The sequence below is a fragment of the Camellia sinensis genome, chromosome 10 (assembly GCF_055761805.1).
Source record: "Camellia sinensis isolate YWXY chromosome 10, ASM5576180v1, whole genome shotgun sequence".
Lineage (NCBI taxonomy): Eukaryota > Viridiplantae > Streptophyta > Magnoliopsida > Ericales > Theaceae > Camellia > Camellia sinensis.
The window spans coordinates 18,817,384-18,845,185 of NC_138970.1; the positions used below are offsets into that span (position 1 = coordinate 18,817,384).

The following is a 27,802-nucleotide window of genomic DNA, read 5'->3' on the forward strand; positions in this document are numbered from 1 at the left end:
TGAGGACTTTGGGAGGCTCGTCGAGAGCTTGTACAGCTTGTTCCTTGTTGTTAGGAATTCACTTTTCCTAACCAAGATCGGTGAGACACGAAATAACAAACAAGGAAGAAAAAACGAATCAAACAAAACACACACACACAAGAATACAAGGATTTACGTGGTTCACTCCAGAATAGGGCCACGTCCACAGCTGCTACGGTTTTCATTATGATCAGAAAAATACAACTCTCTCTCTTAACCTAAAAGAGGCGCCCATTCATCTATTTATAAGTATAAAATTAGGGTTATATGGAAGCACATGGGAATTATGAAAGTACCCAAAAATTTCAGCAGGGGGTAAACCCCCCCGGACCCCCTCCCCCTTGGGAGGAGGCCCTCCCAAATCTCCGTTGGACCCAATGTTTGAGTGAATAATAGGGTTAAGTGAACAGTACTTATCAGGGTCCACCAATCCAACACTTTTCACCTCCTCTTTTACTTATTGCTGGAAGCTCTAGGAAATCTTTGCACTTAATTTTCACTAATGTTACCAAAGTTTAAATATGTTGAAACAATGCATTTCCCTCCCACATATATTGTCAGTGTTTTAATAAAGAAACTATGGAAGATACTTAATTGGATTGCGCAGAACAAAAGTTAACTTTCACCCAAACAACATTAGACAAAGCCCAGAAAATTGCAAAAGGCAGAGGTAATATACTTGTTTGTTTTACATGAAGAAATCAAATTCTAAGAAATAGTTTAGTACTTACAGAGCAGCTGCTGCTAAAAGAGATCAAGCAATTCAACGGCCTCTAGAGATGAATGGCTCTGTGATCGTTATTGATGGAACAGAAATAAGTGGCACGTCCTTTCCATTTGAGGCTTCTCCGAAATCCTGAGACTTAATAATTTCACTCAAGTTATCAGGTAGTTGAGCTTCACCTTCCAAGTACTTCACCACATCAGATATGCTTGACCTTGCTGTAGCCACGGCATGAGAGCAAAGCAACCCTAGCTTCAACACCAACTCAGCTTCCTCAATCACATACTCAGCTCCCAGACTTTGATCAATGGCCTCAAGAATGTTTCCGTTTTCCAAGCACTCCAACACCCAGTCTATCAAAATTATCTTCTCGGGAGATGCCCGGTGTTCCACTGGCCTTCTACCGCAGACAACCTCTAGCATAAATTTCCCAAATGCAAGCAAATCAGTTCTTGTATTTGCTTTTCCAGTACGGGCCAGCTCAGGTGCAATATAGCCGAGAGTACCTGCCACATGACAGGTTTGAAGATCAGCTCCATGGTCGCATAATTTGGCAAGCCCAAAATCTCCTAATCTTGCAATGAAGTCACTGTCGATCAAGATATTGCTGGCCTTGATATCTGTATGAATGATAACCTGTATCCATTGGTGGTGCAAATAGAACAGGCCTGATGCTACGTCTTTGATGATCTTAAATCTTTGCATCCAATTTAGCAATCGCTTTGGTTGGCCATAAAGAAACTTGTCTAGACTTCCATTAGGCATGAAATCATAAACCAATAGGAGTTCTTGCTTACACCGGCAATAGCCTAGGAGGCGGACTAAGTTTGGGTGGCGCAACCGACCTATGGTTGCTATTTCTGCTAGAAATTCTCTCATTCCTTGTCTCGAATCATGGGCAACTCTTTTGACAGCAACCTCTGTATTCAATGTTGGTAACACACCTCGGTACACTCTACCAAAGGCTCCCCTGCCAAGAAGTTCACTCTCTTTGAAACCCTCCGTGGCAATAGATAGATCTTTATGACTGAATTTGTACGGCCATACTGGACTTCCCAATCCTCCAACACTTCTACAAACTCCTTCCTTAAGTTTAAAAAAGCACGAATGATCATGACTGGGATGACAAGAAATCCTATGAAGGGAAGTCCAAATGCAAATGCAAATGCAAAATTTCTGTGGCCATTTATTTTCTTGAGTCGTCTCTGAGGGATCTTGGGGAGGCGGGGCAGATCAATTGGTTCAGATTGACCATTCACCTTAAAAGTCCAGCCCAGTATGTAATGTATTAGAGTTGATGTATAAAGAGAGAATAAAGAGAGAAATACAGAGAATAAATTGTATGTATTATTATTGATGTATTGAATATTTATTACACAGAGAAGGCACTCTCTTTTATAGAGAGAAATGGATGCCTCGGATGCCTTGGAGGATGCCCACCGAAAATGCTAAAGGTAAAGGAAAGCATGCTACAATTATATACAATTATATATTACTAACAATGCTATGATGATGTCCACCGAAAGTTGCACTATATTTAGGTATTATATTATATTACTAACAGCCCCCCTCAAACTCAAGGAGGATAGGAACCAACTTGAGTTTGGAGAGAGTAACAAAATAAGAAAATGAACTGACAAATAAAAGTAAAATAGGATAGGAGACACTGTATGGTTGTGTCAGACCGTTGTAGAAGACACGGTATGGGGTCATGTCGGACCGGTGTAGCAGGACAGTTTACGGGGTCATGTCGGACCGTTGTAGCAGACACTGTGTGGTCGTGTCAGACCGATGTAGAAGACAGTTTATGGGGTCATGTCGGACCGGTGTAGCAGACAGTTTACGGGGTCATGTCGGACCGTTGTAGAAGAACAGTTTACGGGGTCATGTCGGACCGATGTAGCAGCTGACCGGAATCAATGTCGGGACAGTTTATGGGGTCATGTCGGACCGATGTAAAAGCTGACCGGAATCAATGTCGGGACAGTTTACGGGGTCATGTCGGACCGTTGTAGAAGCTTGTGGTGGTGCACCAAGGAGGCGACTTAGGGAGTGCGCCATGGGGTGGCTTGAGCGGTTCCCATGGTGTGTAACCATGCTCACCATGATATATGTATAACCCCCCCTCAAACTTAAATAGGTGTGAAGATAGAAACCTATTTGAGGTTGAAACAAAGGGATTGATAAAGCTGACTGGTGTAGAAGACACTGTATGAGTGTGTATATAGGCTGCCCAAAAGATATACATGGATGTAGATATCGAGCCCTCAAAAGTCGTGCCCTCAAAAGGGGTGCCCAATCTGTCAAAAGGCGTGCCATCAAAAGGCGTGCCCGATGTCATCAAAAGGCGTGCCATGAAAAGGCATGCCAGGTTGTCGGTGTCAAGAGGCGCGCGATGCGCGTGGCTGCCTCGGCTATATAACCAAGACTGAACCTGAGGCTGAGGCAGAGGCTGAGACAAAAAACCTGCGAGTTTCTCGGAAAAACTCTTCGTTGTGCTGAGAGAGAGAGTCTGTAACACTCTGTTGCGAGAGAGAGTCTGTAATACTCTGTTGCCCAGAAAATGGCTTCGTCGTCCCGTGGGCTGCTCACTCTCTTTCCCGACCTGAACGAGTCCACAGGAGAGAGAACTGGTGCGGTGTCCCGTGAACCTCAACCAAACACCACTGGGTTTGCTCCGTTGAACTTTCCGATGCAGTCGGTGGAGCAAAAAATGGCAGTGCAAACGGATGTGGAGGCGAATCAGTATACTTTGAAGGCATGTGTGGAGTCCATGACGGCGGTGACAAACTTGTCGCACCGGCTGCAGAGTAGGACAAATGAGGTGCAGCAGTTAAACTCCCAGCTGGCTCTGCTCCAACGCATGTATAAGGATGCGCGAGCAGAGATAAGCGTGCTAAGGGCAGAAAACAAGGAGCTGAAGCGGAAGGCCACCGTGATGTTCCGATTTGGAGGGCCGCCATATGCTGCAGTGGAGGAGCAGGGTGGAGTGATCGTGCCCAGTGGAGTGGGAAATACGGAGGCAGCACCGTCAAGGGCCGCCCAGGACGGAGGCAAGAAGAAGAGACCGGCGGCAGAGTAGAGAAGAAAAATCCCGCCTGTGGACGTGGTTGTTTTCTTTTGTTTTTGTTTTTGTTTTTGTTTTTTTTTTTTTTGGTTGTAAAAGTGTGATCGGGGTTGATCCCTGATATGAATAAAACAAATGTGTTGTGCAAACCCGGATGGTAGGAAGGACATGCAGAAAAAAATCAAGTGGTGAGAATGTTTGATGTTTTTTTTTTTTTTTTTTTTTTTGTTTTGTTTTGTTTTGTTTTGTTTTGTTTTTTTTTTTTTTTGTTTTTTTTGGTTTTTTTTTTGTGATAAAAAAAAAGATATATGATTGGTGAAATGAGGAGTGCCTACGGAAGTATGGCTCAGTGATTGGGTGGAGAGAGGACACTAATATATTTTAAAATATTAAAATAATAAAATATATGTATAATAAAATAATATACAAGTGGATGAGGGGACAAAAGGATGAATGATGATTTCTGCGAATGTTAATATAGATATATATATATATATTATATATACTCTAGTGGGATGAATGGTGGGTCTGGATATGATGAAAGTGGGCTAGGGGATAAAAAAAAAGGACCAGAGAGAGGGAGTGGGTTGATTAAAAAAAATATTTGTGTGCCAGTTGTGTAGTGTGTGTGGTCTCCTCCCTCTCTAAACCGTGTGTGTGTGTTGTGTGTTTATCGGGTGTGTGGAGTGTGTGCTGGGTTGCTGCTGCCGTGTGTTTGGCTGTGATGCATGGGTTTGTGAGGTGTAAAGTGAAGGATAAAATAAAAGAAAAAAAAAGGTAAGGAATGTGATGATTTCTGTCCCTTGGCACAAAAAAAAAAAAAAAATACCACTACTACTCTCTCTCCCCAACCACGCTCTCTCCCCAATCTGTGCCAGGCCAGGTAAGTCCCAAGTTCCGAAATTACGAGTTTATCAGCAGCTTGGATTTTATCAGGGTCATAAGGAGTATGAGCAGTTTGGAGCTGTATGTAGGCCGATTTCAGGGAAGAGATGTTGGTAAAAATCTTTGATATTACAGTTTCCACTGCTTCTGGATTCGATGAGGAGGAGGGTGATAATGGCGGCGGCGGCGTACAACAGTTGGGTCCATGGAGAGAGAGAGAGAGAGTGTGGCTCTCGGGTTTCCATGCTTGCTCAACGTGAGAAGCGGCAACAACAGTTTCGCAGCCTTAGTTCGCGCGATCTTGGCTCCAATTCTGCTTCCATTGTAGACTTCGCAGATCGTCATCATTTGAGCTTGGAAACAATGGAGAAGAGCCTGATTTATCATGGGTTCAATCACTTGTCAAAGAATCTCCACAAGTAATGAAGGAAAGGCCTGCAGCACCAGTCTTAGGTGGTGTTGATGAATCAGTTTGTTGAGGAAGGAGAGAGAGAATTAAAAAATTTGGATTTGTCCGGCGGACGGCCAAGGCGAGGCTGCCGCCCGCCGGTGAAGCGGAATCACTAAATTCTTAACCTTGCTCTGATACCATATTAGAGTTGATGTATAAAGAGAGAATAAAGAGAGAAATACAGAGAATAAATTGTATGTATTATTATTGATGTATTGAATATTTATTACACAGAGAAGACACTCTCTTTTATAGAGAGAAATGGATGCCTCGGATGCCTTGGAGGATGCCCACCGAAAATGCTAAAGGTAAAGGAAAGCATGCTACAATTATATACAATTATATATTACTAACAATGCTATGATGATGTCCACCGGAAGTTGCACTATATTTAGGTATTATATTATATTACTAACATAATGAGATGTGGAAAACCTACGCATGCCTGATGAAAAGCCTACATACATGGAGTCAAGAATGACTGGTGAAAGATCTAGCGTCAATGATAAGAGTGGGATGTCTGGCTTGGGTACATTAATTGGAGAAAGGGTAACATTAAGTTGCTTGTCTATTCCATTATATTCCACCCAAACCTGCATTGGGTCACCGCTTTGGAGGTTTAGATCTGTGAAGTTACCATTTTTACCTGCAGGAAAGTAACCTGCTCTAGCAGATTTGATTGATTTCAAACCGTTAATATCGATGCCAACATGGTTGCTGTCTTTGTCCCTTATCTCCATGTCGAAGTCTTGAAAGGTGTCTAGCTCAACAGCAACAATATGATTTGAACTAGTCCCAATGTTAGTATCATCAAAGAGCCCAAGATATCCAGGTAGAGCTCCTTGGAGCTTTTGGAAAGGTGATATAACACAGGCCATTCCACGGCCACCAAATTGTTTGTACTCTGGTACAATCGCAAAGATGAAAGTAGTAGGGAAGGAGATGACACTGCCGTTGTTTGTGTTCTTGAATTGGACGGCATTGTTGTAGAAAGCATGACCCGTTTGTTGTGAAAAACTGGCATTGGTTAGCGTCAATAGGCCTTTGGAATCAAGCTTCGCAGCTCCATCCAGCTTCAGTGTGTCTTCATTAAAGATGAAGCCATCTGGAGTAGTATTGGAAGATGCAAATTTCAGGAGAAGTAACACCTTGATCATGAAACTAGACATGACTAGCTTATCTTACAAATGCACTAGTTACAGAAACTGAACTAGAGTCTCCTTAAATCCTAACTTCATCCACGCGCATTTTCCATGCCACGGAAATCTAAAATTAGTGTTGCAGAAGCTCACAAGGAAACTTCACTACTACTATTCTAGTCTCAATTTGCAACGACTTACCTGATATCCCAGCAATGAAATGGACAAATTTCACACGGTGAGAAGCAGTTGTTGAATGACATCCGCCTTTGCTCTCACGTGGAGTTGGTGTAGCAGCCTTCAGAGTGAAGAAAGAAAAAGGAAAATAGCCTTAAAATAAAGTCCAGAATATAATATGACAGCACAACATTAATTGAGTGTCTGGAACCTATTAAGAATGAATATAGTATGTCACTACATTCTTTGACACTTTTGGGTTTGTATTATTTTCCAAAAGGAAGAAAGAAATAGGGATCATGAAAATTTTTTCATGAAAATGATCATGAAAGAATTATGACCTTTGGATTACCTTGATTAGTGTGTGGTGCTTTATTTTAAGTGTAATCTAAGGGTCATAAATCTTTCATGATCATTTTCATGAAAGTTTTTTCATGATACCTAGTATTGCTCATTATCTATAGGTTCTAATAAGTAGGCTTATTGTCTAATAAGTTCTACGATAATTAATGATATTTTTTTTTATCAAACACCATTAAAAAAACGTCACTAATTATTAATTTATGAGAATTAAATTTAACTATTAAGATAATTTACCCAGAAATGAGAAAGGGACAAACTAGTTCTTTTATTCCTTCAAGTCAAAAAGTGATTTACATATATTGTCATAGCATGCGCCAGCAAGCCGAGTGAAGAAAGGTCATTTGAACGGAAGAACCAAAAGTTCTTTAACTCATCGAAAATCTATAATTTGTGGCGTGTTGGAAGGGTGGATATTTTCCTATAAAATATAAATGAAGTAATTTGAGTGATAATATAACTTTTATGGGATCTCCACCACCGTCTGATACATACGGTATATAGATGGAGTAATTTGAGCGAAAATGTAACTTTTATGGTGGGCTCTATCATTTGATATATATGGTCAGAAGAGAAATGTTTTGGACCTCAGGGGAGGTGACTCCATCATTCTCACTGTTTTTTGATTGGTTAAAATTTTTCATTTTTTTATTTTTTTTCAGTCTTGAAAATACAACCCCCCACGTGGAGCTGGGGGTGCTAGGGGTCACCCCCCACTTGGGGGTCCCCAGCACGATTGATGGTCAGAATAATTTTACGAAGTTTGTTCTATATCTAGTATTGTTGTTTGTAACAGTCATAGTGGACACTTAGGGATAGTTTGGGAAGATGGTTATAGCGATCCCGGTCTTTTCTCATTTGATTGTTATATCCGGACTTAGGTTCCGTGGAGCTTGTTGTCATATATACCTTGTTGTCATCCTTTAATTCCTTATTTTTGAGTTATAGGATGTGTTGGGCAAGTGTGTTACAGGTTTGGTGTGCTTAGGAGCAAATGGCTGCTACCCAGATTTTGGTGTCTTCGCTCGAGCGAGGACTTTGTTGCTCGAGCGAGCTCTTTGTTTTAGATCTTTCGCTCGAGCCAGGTGTAGACGTCCCCGAACGCCCCGGGAGGGATATTCCGTTTTGTTCGTTTTGGGCTCACTACAGTTCAGGACTCAAATTGTCACGGTTCTAAATCTTGAACCGAAGAGTCCAAATCCGACAAATCGTTTTTGAAAACAGATTTTTTTTTGAAAGAAGTGCCAAACATGGACTGCTTTGCCAAATACAGAGTCGCCACCTAAATATTTCATTTTGAGAAAATTTAGGAAACCCTGACTCGTTGCCTAAGGCCACGTGTCCGTCATCACCAAAGTTGCCTCGGCTCGGGAACTTGGGTACGATTGGGGAAGGTCACTTCATGATCACCCCCACTCGCCCAATCAAAGATTGGCCTCTACTAACCATGATATTTAGTTTTGAAAACATTACGTGTCCTTATTCCGGTTATTAGCCTAGATTTACTATGTGATGCGCACAGCATACAAGTATAGACCGGGTCGCCTGAATTGGAACAAAACACTTCATGTTTGTTTTGAAAATGGTTTGCTACTCGCAAGTAGGCTTAAAGTGCAGATTTTGCCACCCTCGGGTGGGCTTAGAAAATATGGTTTTGCCACTATCTAGTGGGCTTAAAATTCACAGTTGATGATTCGTTCCAATCCAAATAACCCAACCTTCACCCACAGGCATTCAGGCAGTTATATCACATAAGCATATAGCCTCATGGTAAGCATGCTATCATGGCAATCACTCACACACATGCAAGGATGCTAAAGCATAAAACTTACCGAGTACTCCAAGCCAAAACAGAAGCTGATTAGAAATCCATGCATGATCCTAACTATACAGAAATGCCTTATGCAACACATGCAAAAATGCAACTATAGCAGGCTCGGCTATTCTAAACATGGCGTATGAAATGCTACAGCTAACATATATTCAACTTGGAATTGAAAATACAATGCAGTTAGTATAACACGCCGAGCCCGGTGCATGCAATACAGATGAATGAATGCAAAACATGCTGTCATACTGTATGCTAATTGAAACATGCCCTAATCTAACCATCATAAGCTGGTAAATAAAAGGGAGAAAGACGTTTGGGAGACATACATCACACACAAGCACACTTATTACAACATTGCCCTCGCGCAGAGTGTCCGAAAGAATATTACAGTCCCGAATAAATAATTACAGTCCAAATAATAATTACAATCCAAATAATTACAGAATCCTAATTAATTAACAAATTAAACTAGGTGAGCTGTAAACTAGCATGCAAGCTAGGGACTGCCTCGACTCTGCTTCGGATGATGAATGATGCATGTCCGGGTTGCTTTGGTATAGAAATCCATCACGATGCCCCAATTAGCCTCTGTTTGCAATTGATGTCGGAATGCTGTGCAAGGCTTTTGAAAGCTGCTGATTCTTGATTTGCTGTAACAGAGAGCAACAAAGGGGCATGGCAAAGTATTTTCACATATGTATGCATGACTACTCTTCAGGGAGTGTAGTCCTCGATCCTCGTGCCACCAATCACGCATCTCGATGCATGATGGCCGAGGAGTCGATTTGCACGATTCAATATGAAATGAATGCACATAAGGACATGACAAGGCCTAGACTCCATCATGGATAAGCCGGAGTGTCGGCAACCAGGAATTGAGACACGTTCCGTCACTCGGAGTACGAAACGTCCCTCGTTTCCCGTGCTCAGGTTAACTCCTATCCCAAGCACAATGCAATATGCATGACATGCATGAATGCAACTAACATACAACCTAACATGCACAATGCTATGAGATGGCATACACAATGCACGATGTTACAAGGCATACACAATGCTCTAACATGCAGCCTAGCATACGCAATGCTATGAAGTGAAATGGCATACACAATGCACAATGGACTTACACCAACATGAGTGGACCTCAGCCACACTCACATCAGTGGCCATTAGATGAAAATAAGGCTCTCGAAGTACGTGCACGCATGCACGCAAACCGAGAACCGAACCTAAGGCACAAATGCCACTCTACCAAAGCATGGCAAGGCATGGAATGTAGTATGCAAACATGCAAGTTTTAGTGCTGGAATATGATACAAAACAGCCCCGAAACATGGAAACATGGCATCCGATGCATGAGATGAACCCCGAAACTCAAAATTAGGCGCATGGAATGACTTATAGCTATACAAAGCATGCATTATTTGATGATGAAGCATGAAGACAGAAGCAGGAAAGTCCCAAAACATGCATATTTCCAGTTTATAACAAGTCTAAAAAATGAACACAAATAGGGCTAATCTATCATTCAAAAATGGCCTTAAAAGAGAGATTAAACACAAGGGACAGCAGCTGGCCCCAAATGAAAAAAAGCCCTTCAACAAAGTTGAAGAGGGGCTCAAAACAAGGCACTTTACAGTTTACATAAAGTCACGAAAATAATCACAAATAAGGCCAAACTATCATGCAAGAAAAGGCCTAAAAGAGGGGTAAAGAAGCAAGTGGTAGCTTCTATTCTCAAACAGAGGAGAGCCTTTCAACAAAGTTGAAGAGAGGCTAAAAAAAAGACATTTCACAGTTTATGGAAAAGTCCAAAACAGCTCACGAATAGGCCTAAAATACCATGCAAAAATTGGCCTAAAAGAGAGATAAAGAGGCAAGTGATAGCGGGAGACCTCAAAAATAGGTGAGCCCTTTAACAATGTTGAAAAGGGGCTCAAAATATGTTATTTTACAGTTTATGACCAAGTCCAAAACAACTCACAAATGGGCCTAAAATACTATGCAAAAATTGGCCTAAAAGAGAGATAAAGAGGCAAGTGATAGCAAGAGACCTCAAACAGAGGTGAGCCCTTCAACAATGTTTAAGAGGGGCTCAAAAAAGGTTATTTTACAGTTTATGGAAAAGTCCAAAATAACTCACAAATAGGCCTAAAATACTATGCAAAAATTGGCCTAAAAGAGAGATAAAGAGGCAAGTGATAGCAGGAGACCTCAAAAAGAGGTGAGCCCTTCAACAATGTTGAAGAGGGGCTCAAAAAAAGTTATTTTAAAGTTTATGGAAAAGTCCAAAACAACTCACAAATAGGCCTAAAATACTATGCAAAAAAAAGGCCTAAAAGAGAGTTAAAGAGGCAAGTGATAGTAGGAGACCTCAAACAGCAAGAGGTTCTTGATCAAACATGAAAAGAGGCTCAAAATATGATTATTTACAGTTAGGGTCAGAGCCCAAAAATGCAAGCAACTAGGGCTTAGATAGCATGCAACACAAGGCAAGAAAAAAGGAAAATGAGACTCACCCTTGTAAAACCAAGCTTCAACAACTTTGGGGCCAAGTTTGGGAGCTCTTCACCTCTGAAAAGCAGCCTCAAGTTGCCGGAATGGAGGATGGAGGCCTTGTGCTAAGAGGTGTAGGGTAAATGGTGTAGGACTTAAGAGGTTTTGATGCTTGGAAGAGAAGGAGAGGAAGGATCAATGCAAGAGCCTAAGACCAATTTTTGTAACCCTCAAAATATGGCTGGGGGGTCTAGTTTTATAGAGGGAGGAGTGGAAGAAAAGGGGGGGAAATCAAATTCAAATTTCCCCCCAATAGGGCACCCCCGGATACAGGGTTTGGGGGGAAACAAAATACACAGCTGGAAGGAACCAGGTGAGAGGATTCTGGCTGACCAGGTTCAGAAAGTCCAAAGGGCCGGCCGACCACCTCCCCTGGTCGGCCGACCAGGGGTCAAAAGGGTCAATCACAATTTCTGGTCGGCCTACCCAAAAAGGTGGCCTCCCAGATGAGCACAACACAACCCTGTAAAGAAAAACCAAAAACAGTGACCCAGGAGAGAGAAAAGCTAGCTTTTTAGAGGGGTTCAAAAGGGTCAAGGACAATTACTGGCCGGCCTATCAATATTGGTGTCCTCCCAGGTGTGTACAACACAAATATGGGGTTTAGGGCTGAAGAAAGTGGCCCCGGGGTGGTCAACATTAGCTTTTTAGTGAGGAAAACGGGCGACGGAGAGCGATGAAGAAATAAAACTGGCTTTTCAGAGCAATTGCTGGCCTCCCACCCTTCTACAAGCTTCCTAACCATGAAATTAAGGTCTCCACCAAAAATGAAACAAAACGGATGCAAAACGGAGGTTCGGGGGACCGAAACGCGCGGCCCGGGGCCCCGAAAATGGGCTGTTAAGCATCGGAGGTGGCGTTCGGTCTCGAAGTTGGTTTCTTGGGCCACAGTGTCCCTCAAAAGGGAGGAAATAAGTTGCATACCAAAAATCAGAGCAAACGGAGGTGGTTAGGCGGTCCCGAACCGAGGCACACAGCCAACGGCTCCGAAAAACCAAAAACCGGGCTCCAAACGAGAAAAATGGCTTACGACCACGAAGCGTAGCCTACGGCCACTGAGAGATGATCTACGAGACCTCTCTCTCCCTTCGGGAAGAGAAGACAGAAAAAACGGGGTCCGGTTCGCAAACCGAGGCAAAGCACAAAAGAGTCCGGAAGTCCGGAGGCAAGGCTCGAAGTCGTGACTCTGAAACTTTTGAACGAGCATGATATGCAATATCACCGAGCGCTCAACTGGTGACGTCTGAGTCTTAAGGTCGGTCAAAAATGGGGTGTCTACAGTTGCCCCTCTTTGACAGAACTCGGAAGTCATAAGTGACGGGAGTGAATGTTAAAGCCCAGAGACGACCCATTTTTGGCAAGGCCGAAGACTTAGACAAACATACCAGGTAACAGAGAAATGTGCCCGCAGGCGTGCCTGCAGGCGGGGGGCAGAATGCAAAGCGACATGCACAAAGCCGGGTGTAACTCAATGATTATGCAAAGCAGCAAGCTGTAATGAAGTGCACACGCTACAGTTTTAAGCAAGAATGCAAAGCAATACTACATTTCATGTAGTTAAGAATACGGAGAATTATTCAATTCTCGCCATGTCTCACACGGAGAAGATACAATACCTGCGCGATTCGTCTGGTCGCACCACTCTCAAATGAACCGTACATACAATATCGTGCCCTGAAAAGAGAGAAACTCAACAAGCACAACTTGTTAACAACATATTTTCAAAGCGATATTGAATGCAGACAATCGCGGTGTCGATAGAAAAAGTGCATTGCAATGCAAGGAGAAATGTGCGTGACAACGCAAGTTAAGCATGGAGGTATGACAATACCAATGAAACGCGTACAACAATGCAAGCGGCGTGCATGAGAATGCAAGCGATGTTCATAACAATGCAAGAATAAACATGAACTTGAATGCGAATTTGTCATAAAACGACGAGCAAAGAAATGCAAGTTTTCGATGAGGGCGACTCAAACGTGACCTCCGGTTTACCTCCCGGAGGGGTCGCAACATGTTCAAAAGGGATACATCTCACTTTTGACGAGTAACGATGAGAAACGCATCGAAAGTTGGAGCTGAAGTTCCGGTAGGGCGATTTCGCGACAGAAAGTGCACTTCTCTTGTACTTTTCGGGTCCCAGGAACTCGAATCCTTCCCAAAATTTGCAGAGAGCTTGGAGGGCACCTGGGGGACACCACCGACTAGGCCTCAGCCCAGGGAGAGGCCACCGACCAGCCTTTTGCAAAGGGGGTGGTCGGCCTGCCACAAAAGGTGGTCGGCCGACCCCCTGGCCCAAATCCAGGGCAGTTCGGTCATTTTGCTCCCATTTCTTTAAATACACACGGCCAAAGGCTTTTTCCTCATAACTCCAGCTCTGAAATCAGTCCCTCTCCCTTCCTAGAGCATTCTCCCTCTCAGATCTGCGCTCTATACGCGTTTTCCAACGCTGCACGCAAGTTGTTTTCGCGAAATCCTTCAGTTTTCGTCACTTTGGACCGATTAAATTTTGATTTCGGTGCTTCTTTTCTCATTTTCACCACTTGAGGTAAGTTTGTCTCAATATTTGGAAGATTTTCTCGGGAGTTGACTTTTGTTGACTTTTTCATTTCCCGGGAGTTGACTTTTGTTGACTTTTTCCAATTTTGGCTCATTTTGCTCATTTTTGCTCCCTTTTGTAGATTTTCTGAAATGGCGGGTCAATTTCCTCACGGTGGAGGTCCTCCAGGCGCCGGAGGTGATCCCGATGTTATGTCTCTGCCTCCGCGGGTTCGACCATTCATACCCGAGAGGTACGACCCTCCAGCACATGTCCTTCCGCGGGCTGTTTTTTATCTCTTTACTGACTTTGATGATCGAGTGCCCGGGGATCTGCTTTTGCGAGAGCCGGAGTCTCATCTCTCCCATGAGGCACGAGAGGTATTTACTTTGCTTTTACATTTTCTGTAATATATTCTGTATTTCCCGTGCATTTCATGCTTTCACTATGCATGCTTATCTGCTTGTTCCGAACACATTTGCGCACCATATTTCAGCTTATCCTAGCACGTAGCTCGCCCTGAGCACTTTAGCTTATGGCTCAGCATTTTGTTTGTATTTTTGAACACACAGCTCAAACACTTGAATTTCTAAGCACATAGCCTATAAATTGATTGTGAACGCACAGCACATACTACCTCTGAGATCTGAACACACAGTCCACTGATTTTGAAGTTTGAACACACAGCCCAAATACTTGATGTTGAACACACGGCTCGAATTTTGAGGTGAACACATAGCCCACTGATCTTGAAATCTGAACACACAGTCCAAATATTTGATGTTGAACACACGGCCCAAACTTTGAGGTGAACACACAGCCCACTGATCTTGAAATCTAAACACACAGCCCAAATACTTGATGTTGAACACACGGCCCAAACTTTGAGGTGAACACACAGCCCACTGATCTTGAAATCTGAATACACAGCCCAAATACTTGATGTTGAACACACGGCCCAAACTTTGAGGTGAACACACAGCCCACTGATCTTGAAATCTGAACACACAGCCCAAACACTTGATGTTGAACACACGGCTCGAATTTTGAGGTGAATACACAGCCCACTGATCTTGAAATCTGAACACACAGCCCAAATACTTGATGTTGAACACACGGCTCGAATTTTGAGGTGAACACACAGCCCACTGATCTTGAAATCTGAACACACAACCCAAATATTTTGATGTTGAACACACGGCTCGAATTTTGAGGTGAACACATAGCCCACTAATCTTGAAATCTGAACACACAGCCCAAATATTTGATGTTGGACACACGGCTCGAATTTTGAGGTGAACACACAGCCAACTGATCTTGAAATCTGAACACACAGCCCAAATACTTGATGTTGAACACAAGCTCGAATTTTGAGGTGAACACACAGCCCACTGATCTTGAAATCTGAACACACAGCCCAAATACTTGATGTTGAACACACGGCTCAAATTTTGAGGTGAACACACAGCCCACTGATCTTGAAATTTGAACACACAGCCCAAATATTTGATGTTGAACACACGGCCCAAATTTTGAACTTTTTGAACACACAGCCCAGATTCTATATCTGATTTGATTTTGCACATAGCTTATACATTTCATTTGCACGCAGCTTATTTATTTCATTCTGAAACTGAATACATGTGTTCATCTGTGAATGCAGGTGTCTTCCCGTGTTACACGGGGATACGACTCCATTGTTGCGAGAGATTGATATGCGAAGCTCCCAGAGGCCATCCGCGATTGGGTTGATTTAGCAAGATTCGGGCCCTTTTGTACCGGGATATCTCGTTACCCAGCTAGCAGGACATTGATGGACGCCCTAGTGGAGAGGCGGTGGGACACCACCAACTCCTTTCATTTCTCATCTGCCGGGGATATGACCATGACCCCATTTGACTTTGCCGTATTGATCGGCCTTGACGTGGGAGGCTGGGCGATCCCATATTACGAGGACATGGGCCAGTGGGAGGCCGCCTGGATTTACTTATTGGGAGCTCGCCCATCGGTCGATCGATCCTCGGGCCGAGTCCGGTACACTTGGTTTTCCTCGCAATTTAGGCATACTGAGCCCGAGACTCTGGAAGAGATTGCACAGTACGCCCGCGGGTTTATGATGTTCCTCTTCGGGACCACTCTGTTCTCCGACAGGGGGAACACCGTTGGGTTACATCTGCTGGGTGCCCTGGCAGACCTCACAGAGGTTAGTCGGTGTGATTGGGGTGGCGCCAGCTTGGCTACCCTCTATTGTTATATGAGTGCGACCTCCCAGGGACGGGGGAACATAGTTGGCGGCTACTGGAGAGCCTAGGAGGTACCTTCTGCCCTTTTGATTCACATGTATATTGCACACACGGCACACTTTATACTCTGTCCTGACATCCTGCACTCGGCATTCTATACTCTGATTCTGCACTCAGCATTCTATATTCTGATGGCTTTTGCCCTGTTTTCCACAGTTATGGGTCTTTGCATACTTTCCCATACTAGCGCCAGAGCTGGAGGTGGAGGTGCCTCTTATGACCCCTTACTCGCTTGTTTTCGAGGGCCAGTACCGGCCGCGGCCTCGGGAGACTCTTCCCTACCTACGACAGTATTTTGACACGGTGCGGCCGTTAGAGGTAATTTAAAACTCCCAGTTCCCAATGTTTTCATCTTTGGTTATTTCGTATATCTACGATTTCTGATCAGCCTATGCATTGGTTATCCGCAGATCACCTGGCAGCCCTGGTTGCCTTTGGGTGGGGACCTCCGATTCCAGTTTGCCGAAGCCTGGGGTGCCTCTCGGTACAGGATCCTGTTCGAGGGGCCAGTTGGTAGGGCTTGGTTTTTAGGGGAGCGCTTCCTTCGTCAGACTATGGGCTTTCTTGAGCCGAGTGTTCCCTCAGCACCTCCGGACGGTATGCGGCTCGCCGATGGGCTTACCCCCCAGGGTGTCATTGACGCTAGGCTGGGCACTAATGCATTGCTGTATATAGAGGACGGGGAGTACGCGACCTACCGTCACACCTACTTGATGCCTCCGTTGACAGGTGTCCGTACTCCGATGAGGAGACCCGCTGGTATGCCCTCATCGAGCCGGGCTCGGACTACAGATATCCCTTCCACCAGTAGGGCTGGTACATCCAGGGGTGGGGGTGGATTGGTTCCCCCGATTCCTCCAACTCATCATCATCCTGGATGGCCAGATATGCCGACTGAGTTGATGGGATAGCAATTCGGGAGTACCTCCCCGATTCCGATTTCGATTCCGATAGAGCCTCCAATGCCTGGCCACCGCTATGTCAGTGATCCTGACCCACCACCGGTATGTTCCACTATTTCCCATTTTATCACACAGATACTTTGGCAGTTGTTTATTCATTGATGTCTTGAGCTTGTACCTGCAGCCACCCAGGGAGTACATGGAGGAGGTGCTTGAGATGGTAGCCTCTCTTGAGGGCATGGTCCTGCGGAGAGAGGCGTAGTTGTCCATTATGGGTGTCCAGGTACCCTTTAGTTTTCTTGCATTTATCATACTTCTGATGACATGTTGATCCTGAACATCTTTACTGCATTGATAGGCTGCCTGTGTAGAGCACATCTGACACACACCACATTCATATACTGTATCTGCATGCACCCTCATTTCATGTAGTTTGCTTGCATCTGTATCTGATATACATGTGTTTGGCTGATGTATTCAAACTACATTCTTCATTTTCAGATGCCTCCGGTGTATGCTCAGTCACAGGCCGGGCCATCTAGGCCTTTTCGGGGAGCTGGGCCATCTCGACTTTTTCGGGAAGCCGGGCCATCTCGGCCTTCTCGGGGAGCCGGGCCATCTCGGCCTTCTCGCGGGGCCGGGAGAGGGGAGTCATCCCACAGACGCAGAGCATATATTGTAGAGGAGGAGCCTGGTGAGGACGAAGAGGAGGAGGAGGCTACATATCGTCAGTCAAAGACATCTGCTAACAGAGAGGAGGGTTCCGACCCTGGTTCCGGGAGTGGAGAGGAGGCAGAGGAGGATCCCGAGGATGACAGTTCCGACTCAGATGGTGCCGGTGGTGCAAAGCCAGTTCCGCAGAAGAGGACGAAGAGGGCCTCTTATTCCTGCTCTTGAGAGCATCGACGCATTTGTTTCCTACTTTATGTACCTTTTTACTAGCAGTTATAGCACATTGTACATTTATTAGGCAGTTTTTTTTTTTTTTTCTGTAAAACTTGCACCCTTGTTGTAAAATGTTGTAACAAAGGAAGCATGTTGGAATGAAACAGCTTTTGAAAAAGTGTTGTATTTTACGTTCTCAGCATCGCATCGCATCGCATCATTTTGCACAAAAATGAGATTTGAATGGAAATGTGCATTTGAAAATTGCCAAGTCAGGTAGTGAACCGACACAACAAACTAAAACAACTTAACTCACCAAGAAATAACAGAATCTTAGCAAGTTCACAACTTGATAAGCAAGACACAACAATGTTGACTTAAACAAAGAGTAACGACCCAAAATACAAAATTCAACAACCATAATAAACAAGTCTTTGAATAAACAAAACAGCTCGACAAACAAAGCAACAACTCGATAAGCAAAACAACAACTCGATAAGCAAAACTAAACAACAACTCTATAAACAAAGTGTATTTCAGACGATCTGGGTGACGGAACGCATCCGAAACTGAGGAAAATTCGCACTTTCGACACTCCCGATGCATGGAAATGCTAGGAACTCTCCTCTAGAAGGTAAAGCAGGGCCAGAGGCATACAACACAGCATGGCCGGCCACCTTTGGGAGCTGGCCGACCAGCTTTTTGCATTGGAGAGGAGGGGGGTGGCCGGCCTGCCGGAAAAGGTGGCTGGCCGGCCACCTAGCCCAGCAACCACTAGTTTTTTGACACGTGTCCCCCCGAACAGTGCTTTATCCTCTTTAAAAGTCCTAGCTTCGGGGTTGATTCATTTCATCTCAGTTTTGCACCAAAATGGAGGCGTTTCTCGTCGAAAATCTCACAACTTGGATCGCTACTTTAGATGGCTCGGAAAAGTTAAACTTTCGGGGCTTCGGCTTGAATGCACTATTCACGCTGGGTCGTACTTCGCTGCATCTTCCTTTCCTCCATGCTGCAGCAAGGTTTTGGAACCCGGTGACACATGTGTTTAGCTTCGGCGGGCAAGAGGTATGTCCAACTTTCGAAGATTTTCAAGTTTTGATGGAATCTGAACGTTATGAGGAGATCTTGCCTCAGTTTCGCTTTGGTCACGCCCAAGCTTTAGGACGAATGTGTGGACTCACCACTCATGACGCTCGGTCTCTGATCTGTAATGGGGAACTGGACATCCTCGGATTGATTCATCGTTTTTCTGACGCCGGTGATCATGGCGACCATCATTGGCAAGGTTTCCGACAACATGCCCTTTGCTTGTGTATGCTATCTCACTTTCTGCTTGCATCGGGCTTTGGTGGATCCAGCATTCGCTTGATTGAAGTTGCTCAAGGCTTGAAGGATGGGAAGAGTTGTATTGCGATGACATTGGCCAAAATGCTGATGGGCTTGGACGCTTTCTATCGCCGAGAGACGACCAGATTTGCGGGGAGTCCACTACTGCTGCAGGTAATGTTTCCCACCCAATCTTACATATGTATTGCTCACATCACTCGACCCTCAGGCTCGGTTTTTCTCGCAAAACCCTTGTCTTACTTTTCTCTCATCGCATATCTCTCTATTTTTTATTCTCTCATTTTTCGTCCCTCCCCAGGTATGGTTGATGGATAAATTGCCAGTTGTGGACTCTTGCCCAGCCTACCCAGCTCGCAGCTACTTCTTTCGTCAACGCCTAGTCGATGCCCTTGATAAGGGATGGTGGTTCGACTGGATGTGCAATTTGTCTGCAGATCGCATCGCTTGGCGCTGCCCTTGGCTCAATCTCCCGGCAATGAGCTATAGCATGTCTCGGCAGACCGGGATCCAATTGATTGGTCTGACGCACTGTGTATTCTACTTTCCGTTCCGATTCCTGCGCCAGTTCGGTCATGATCAGACTTGCCCGCCAGAGGGGATAGAGTATCCTGCCATATTCCCAATTCGAGGCGCACAGCTTGCCCGTTATGTTATAGCATGGAGGACTAAAGAACTCCTGGCCCCCGCTCCCACTTTCAGTTGCACTTTGTCTGACGAGTGCTTGGATTGGCTTAATGAAGAGGCACAGATTGGGCCCAGCTTGGCATCAGAGGCTTCGACTAGCTCTGGGAGGGGGCGCAGGGACACCTGACTTGACTATGCCCCGGCTTTATTAGTACTTTCAAGTTTTCTTTATGAATGTAATAAAAAGCAACTTCAATCGTATGCAAGAGCAGGAGAACTCTGTTTTGAAATCAATGAAATTGAAGGTTGTAGTACTGAAAATTTTCCGCTTTGGTCCAAAAATGGTCTGAGTTGTAAAAAGATTAATTTGAACAAAATCGACTTTTATTAAAACTTTTCAAAACCATTTTCGATATGGATCAGAACTGGACACGCCTGAGATCTGTCACTGAGATGCACAACCCCGGACCCCTGCAACTGGAAAGTTGCCCCTAGTCTGCATAGTACCGTGGCACTGCACAGCAACGGAAAGTTGCCCCTAATCTGAGAAGCACTTCACAGGAGATCTTAATCAAATTCTTTGAACACTGAACGGACAAAGATGACCGAGATGATCAAATGGACAAAGTTGATCGGGGAAAATGTTTATGGCTGAAATTCAGGATGAAATTGCCTACGTATCCCAAAGATGGGAATCAAGCCTTACGTAGTTCAGGCTCAGGTTTGCTCGGGTATTTTCACTCTCCTTTTACGCTCTAACTTTTGCCAAGGCCGCCCTTTACGGGTTTTCAACCTTGCGAGCTCAGTTTTTATAATTTCAAATTTTCTATGCTCTGAGTTTTGCCTAGGTCGCCCTTCCGGGTTTTCGGCCTAGCGAGCCTCTCAAGGGTAATATTTCTTCAGCTTGTCCATATTGATTGGTTGTGAGAACTCCAAGCCATCTAGATCCATTAGAACCATAACTCCACCTGACCAGATAAACTTAATGATGTAGGGACCAGTCCAATTGGGTCTAAACTTGCCCCTTGGGTCGTGGATGGGAGCTCGGTTGTCCTTGAGCACCAAATCTCCTTCCTTTAGATTCCTGAACTTAACTTTCTTGTTGAAAGCCCGGGCAATTCTGCGCTGATAACCTTGAACATGGTACAGTGCTTTCAGTCTTCTCTCATCAAAGAGCATGAGTTCCTCAAACCTGCTCTACTGCCAATCCGCTTCGGCTATTTGACACTCGGCTAATACTCGCAAAGATGGAACCTCAATTTCGATGGGTAGAACGACCTCCATCCCATAAACCAATGAATATGGAGTCGCCCCAGTAGAAGTTCTGATTGAAGTCCGGTAGCCCCACAGAGCAAACGGCAGCTTATTTGGCCAGTCCCGGTAGGTTTCCACCATCTTCTGCAGTATTTGTTTGATATTCTTGTTGGCGGCCTCAATCGCTCCATTGGTTTGCGGTCGGTACGTGGATGACTTATGAAAAGCCACGTTGTATTTTTCCAACAAGTCAATCACTCCCTTCTTGAAGTAGGAACCATTATCTGAAATTATCTCGTTTGGGACCCCGTAGCGACAGATGATGTTGTTTCTGATAAACTTCGCAACATGTAAAGCCTTCAACACCGTATAGGATTGGGCCTCGACCCACTTCGTGAAATAATCTATCGCAACCAGGATAAACTCATGCCCATTCGACCCCTTTGGAGTGATGGCCCCGATCACATCAATTCCCCAGACTGAAAATGGCCATGTTGAAGTCATATTGTACAGCTTCGACGGCGGGATGTTCATGCGGTTTCTATGGATCTGACACTTGTGGCATCGCCGAACAAAACCGATACAATCCTCCTCCATGGTAGACCAGTAGTAACCCTGTCTGAGGATCTTCCGCGGTAGCATTACTCTGTTCATATGCGCACCGCATTCTCCTTCATGGATGGCCTTCATCAGGCGCTTCGATTCCTCGACTTCAACACACAGCTTATGCATTCCCAGATGACCTTTCTTATACAGTTTACCCCCACAGATGATGAATTGAACGACCATTCTTCTGATTGCCCTTTTGTCCTTGGCATTTACCCCTGGCGGGTATGCTTCATTCTCCAAGAAATTCCAAATGTCGTAATACCAGGGGTTTTCGTCCTGAACCTCATCTATAGCAGCAATCGACTCGTAGGCTGGCGTAAATTTTTGGTCAATGATGACTGGACGCATCCGGACTCTGAACGGGATGTCTATCATGGAAGATAGAGTTGCTAAAGAATCTACGAACCTGTTGTTCTCCCTTGGTAGATGAGCAAAGTTTAGCTTCTCAAACAGAGGAATCAACAAGTCCAAGGTCTGGTGGTACATCATCATCTTTTCTTCTTTGACTTTCCAGTCCCCTTTTGCTTGAGACACAACAAGGTTCGAGTCCCCGATGACGTCCAACCGTCTTGCCCCTAGTTCTAGGGATGCTTCTAGACCAGCAATGCATGCCTCGTATTCTGCTTCGTTGTTTGAGACTTTGAATCGGAGTTTGAATGCTAGAGGGATACGGGATTTGTCAGGTGCTATCAGCAGCACTCCTATCCCATACCCGTACTGATTTGACGCTCCATCAAAGTACATCCTCCAAGTTTCATCGTCGATGTGCAGAATGGCCTCATCTGGGAATAGGTACTCGACTGCTTCACCCTCTTCCACTGGATGGTCGGCTAAGAATTCTGCTACTGCTCTTCCCTTGACCGACTTGCGCGTCACATATTTCAAATCGAATTCGGAAAGCAACAGCAACCAACGAGCTAGCCTACCCGTAAGTACCGGTTTCTCGAAAAGGTATTTGATGGGATCGAGTCGTGAAACCAACATTACAGAGTGAGCTAACAGGTAGTGCCGCAGCTTCCTGGTAGCCCATACCAAAGCTAAGCAAGCCTTCTCCAATGGTGTGTAGCGAGTCTCATACTCTAGCATCTTCTTGCTCAGATAGTAGATGGCTCTTTCCACTTTGTCTTCAGATTCTTGTGCGAGCATACAGCCCCTTGTGATCTCAGTCACTGAAAGGTACAATATCAACGGTTTCTCCGATTCTGGCGGTGACAACACGGGCGGGTTCTGTAAGTATTCCTTGATCTGTTCAAAAGCAGCTTGGCATCGGCCGTCCCATTGGAATTTCTTGCCTTTCTTCAGGAGACCAAAAAGTGGTTCACAAGTCAAGGTTAATTTTGAGATAAACCGTCTTATGAATTGCACTTTACCCAGAAAGCCTCGCACCTCCTTTGCAGTCCTTGGTGGTGGCATTTCTAAGATGGCCTTGATTTTGGAAGGGTCGACCTCGATACCTCTTTGTGTAATCAGAAACCCCAGCATTTTCCCTGCTGTAACACCAAATGTACACTTCTGAGGATTCAGCCGTAACCGAAATTCTCTGATCCTTTGAAAGAACTTTTGCAAGGTGGTGTAGTGGCCCTTTCTTTCCTTGGACTTGACAATCATGTCGTCCACGTACACCTCAACCTCTTTGTGAATCATGTTGTGTAATATCGTGGTCGCGGCCCGTTGATATGTGGCTCCAGCATTCTTCAACCCAAACGGCATCACTCTGTAGCAGTATGTCCCCCACGGGGTGGTGAAGGCAGTTTTTTCCTGGGCTTCTGGTGCCATCACTATCTGATTGTATCCTGAGAAGCCATACATGAACGAAAGCAAAGCATGCCCTGCTGTGAAATCCACCAACTCATCGATATGCAGTAAGGGAAAGTCGTCCTTCGGACTAGCTCTGTTCAAATCCCTGAAATCTACGCACACCCTGATCCTGCCATCTTTCTTCGACACCGGAACTATATTGGCCAACCAAGTCGGGTATTCGAATACCAGCAGGAACCCTGCGTTGATTTGCTTGGTGACCTCTTCCTTAATCTTGAGGGCCCAGTCCGGGCGGATCCTTCTGAGTTTTTGTTTGACGGGTCGGGCCTCAGGGTCAAGAGGGATCCGGTGCTGTACAATCTCAGGATCGATTCCAGGCATGTCTTCGTAGGACCATGCGAAAACGTCTTTGAAATCTTTTTAATAAAGCGACTAAGCGCTCGCTTTCCTCCGAAGACAACATGGACCTGATCTGGACCAGCCGCGGGTCCTCCTCAGTACCAATGTTCACTGTAGTGATTTCATCCATTAAGGATTTAACAAACCTCTCCTGCTCTTGTTCAATTAGGCGTTGCAAAATCAGAGGAATTTCTTCCTCGTCGTTTTCATCAAAATTTTGAAAGTCTGAGTTAATGCAATAAATCAAGGGCACAGAAAAGTACTCAGAAACCACAGCTACAGCATTCTCATTAAGTACATCCAAATCATCCGATTCTTCGATTACAACAGACTCAAAAGAGAAAGAAAAAGACGACCTAGACAGGACTGTGGTATCCGGGTTGTCACCCCCTGGAATACCAGACTCAGACTCAGTCGAGCTGGAACTTGATTCCGAATCACAAGACTCGGTGGAATCAGATTCCGGCTCACTACTTGACCCGGTGTTGCTGGAGAAAAACCCCTCTTCGTATTGCCAAGTGAGAGAGGGCACGATAGATGCATCCAAGATAGTTGCTGGTAGGCCCGCAGCTGTTTCATTCCCGAGCATGCACACCGAGAAGTTATCCCCCAAGCACTTCTGGTCGATCGAAGGATCTGAAAGTAGACACGCCAGCGCTACCCCCATCTCAAGTTCGGTGCCCTCAGACTGTACTTTCTTGCTCTGCTCAACCTCAGTCAATGGGTCTGTCTACTCTTCGGCAACGTCATCCCCGGATAACTGCAGATCAAAGAAAATTTCAAAACCCGGTACGCGTTTCCTCTCCGCGTTTAGCCACGGCTCTGGGAAGCCACAGAATGGAAAGTCCTCCCCCTCCCGGACGAAGCGTCCGTTCAGGGTACCCTAAATGGGCCGATACATTAAGTCAAAGGGCTTCCCTACCTTCTTCGCTCTGGCTCTCCCAGCCATCTCCTTACCCTTTCTTAGCCAATCCTCTTTGGTGGCCAGATAACCCAAACCAAAGATATGCGGGTTGTGTGGCACTTCCGCCAATGCTGCGACGCCCTTCCGGCCGCTCTTCCCTGATCCCATCCCGAGGATATGTTGAAGCTTGTTCATGAGGTATACAGATTGAGCGCTAACATATACTCCCTCATTAATAGCCATGATGTTTTGCACAACCCGAGCCTCAGCTAAGGTAAATCCCAACATAAACACGTCCTCCATGCCGTGCTCAATTTCTAGGACTGGTGTAGATACCTCCGGAGGTGGATGGATTGACGAATTCCCGAAAACAATGGCTACTCCCTTTTCATAGGGGTGTTTCACCATCTGATGCAGAGTAGACGAGACGGCCTTCACCTGGTGCAACCACGGCCGCCCCAAAAGCAGATTGAAGGTTGCCGGAATTTCTAAGACGTGGAAGTCTATCTCGTGTTGTCCTGGTCCAACCTTGGTCTGGATTTTTACCGTCCCCATTACTTCCCGGCTTGTGTTGTCATACGCCCGAATCACCTGGGCCGTTGGCATGAAGTCGGCGTTCTTTAAACCGATGGCATAGGCTATCCTTGCTGGGCATACGTTGATGGCGGATCCGGTATCAATAAGAACCACCGGTATCCATTTATTTCTACACTCCACAGAGATGTAGAGTGGCTTATTGTGGTTCGCACCCTCAGGTGGTAGTTCTTTATCAGAAAAAGTCAGCATTGGGGTAGCTCCTCCCAGAAAGACTAATCCCACCAGTTGCTCCCGCGTGGTTTCTATAGAGAGCTTGGCCTTGTCCATGGCCGATAAGACAGCCTGTCTGTGTACTCGTGATGCATAAGCAGTCCTCAAATGGAGATGTCTGCTTGTATCTTCTTTAACTGCTTTAGTACAGCCTCTTCTTCGATTTGTTTCTCTCTATGTCTTTCAGCCTCCTTATCCTTCCCTGACGCCTCTGGCTGGTCCGGGTGTGGGGGTTTGAAATACCGCCTGCTCCTTGTCATGTGATCAACCTCATCGAGATACCAGGTGCCGTCTGGTTGATTGCTCCCTCAATCCTCGTCTGTGTGGGCAAGACATAAATCATCGTTCTCCCACCACATCCCGTGAGCGGGTCAACAGACATCTGTCTAGCTCCGGTACAACTGTACCCACAGTACCTCCAGCCCGCATGCTCGCAGCATCTTCTGTCCTTGGGCCCACAGCACTTTCAATCCCTTCACGGGCTTTTGCCTTCCTGATTCTCTCAGAATTCCAAAACTTTTCTTGTTCTGACTGCGTCAGTGCGGTTTGTTGTTCAACTTGCTCTGTATCCACAGTGCTTAAGTCTCGAGCGAAATTCTTCGTACCGGCGCTCTCCGGCAATGTACTCTGGCTTCCGGCCCTTCCAGCCACAACTGATACTCTCGCCCCTGCCGGGCCCTGTCCTGATTGGAACTCTTCCAACACATTTGGTTGATCATCTAACCACCCAGTAGCTTCTGCTGATTCCTCATAATCAAACCAGTTAATTGATGCGCCCCCTGATTCTTGGTCATCGAAAAACTGTAGGTTGGCAAAATCCTCTTCTACAGCCGCCACGTCATCTGTTCCCTGCTCAAATCTATCCCCCCGGATCACACACAGTTTTGCTTTCCCTGGCAGTTCTATACTTGGCTCAGGCTGGCTCGTTGACAGGATGTACTCACTCGGATCATAGGCTTCCTCAGCAGAATTCCCAGACTGCTCAATCCCAGACTTGACAATTCCACTCTCCTCTGAAATCTGCCTTGTCCCATCTTCGATAGTCACCACCATTAGTTCCGGTTGGGTTGTGGAGATGTCCAACATGCACAAAGAAGCAGTGCAATCAGGAAGGAACACCTCCGGCTTAGGTAGGTGGGATGGGGTGATATAGATGCTAGGATCGTAAGGCATGACCCCAGTCTGGATAAAGTTGACTCTTTTGGGAGATGGAGCTTGGTTGTGTGTAGGGAGTGGGTTGGTTGTGACGTTGGGTTTTTTTGGCGGCAAAATCACATTTTTGTCAATGAGATCCTGAATCTCATGGTGTAATCTGAAGCATTGGTCAGTGTCATGACCATGTTGTTGGTGATATGCGCAGTATTTGGCTGGGTTATGAGAGGTGGAGAGTGGATTTGGCAATGGCCTCGGTTCCAGGGGTTTTAGATGTCCTTTTCTGATTAGTACCCCTAAAGCCTTGGACAAGGGCATATACAATGGAGTGAAGGTTCTTTGGCCACGGGGTTGGTATTTGGTGGTCTGTGTATTACTTCCAGATGCGCCGGAAAAGGGTGTGGCTGCCATGGGCCTTGGAAGGGGAGGGGGGAATGGTGGTGACCATGTTTACCTCCGAAGTTCTTGCAGTTGCAGCACCAGTTGGGCCTACATTGTTGTTGCGGTTAAAGGTTCTTCGGGGTTGTTCTCTGTCTTGGTCAATCAGACCTTGTTTCATTGCATCTTCAATTTGTACTCCTATCTCGTGTAGATCCGAAAAGGTGGGGAAATGGAGTACAATCATCTTTTGCATCAATTTTGGCTGGAGATTGCGCACAATCATCCTGATTTGGTCCTTATCGGTGGGCCTTAAAGTCATCATCGAGGCCTTTGCCCTCCACCAAGTTACGAAATCCGAGAAGCTCTCCTTAGGCTCCTGCCTTGTTATTTCGAGGTCCCGGGTCGTAATCTCGATTTGGGTGTTGTAAGAGTATTGCGCGACAAAGGCCTCGGCCATTTCATCCCAACTTCGCTTGACATCATCCTCTAACTTCGCATACCAGATAGCGGCCACACCCGATAGGGTCCGACCGAATAGCGAAAGCTTCTGGGGTCTGGTGAGGCCCATTGGCCGCAATATATCTGAGAATAGCCGGAGGTGGACCATGGGATCACTAGATCCGTCGAAGCGATCGATCTGCGGCATTTTGAATCTATCCGGCAACGTCACGGCCACGTCAGTATATTCGTCCTCGATATCCGGGATAGCCTTTACCCCTTGGGATTT

General features: G+C 45.5%; 1 pseudogene across 1 annotated transcript; it reads right to left on the reverse strand.

The window, feature by feature from the left end:
- Positions 1-676: 676 nt before the first annotated feature.
- Positions 677-26,595, reverse strand: LOC114310597 (L-type lectin-domain containing receptor kinase V.9-like; annotated as a pseudogene). The gene is made up of 4 exons (XR_014341427.1): positions 26,451-26,595; positions 6,489-6,617; positions 5,570-6,328; positions 677-2,030 (listed from the first exon to the last, which is right to left on the reverse strand). The product of XR_014341427.1 is annotated as an L-type lectin-domain containing receptor kinase V.9-like (transcript).
- Positions 26,596-27,802: the final 1,207 nt, after the last annotated feature.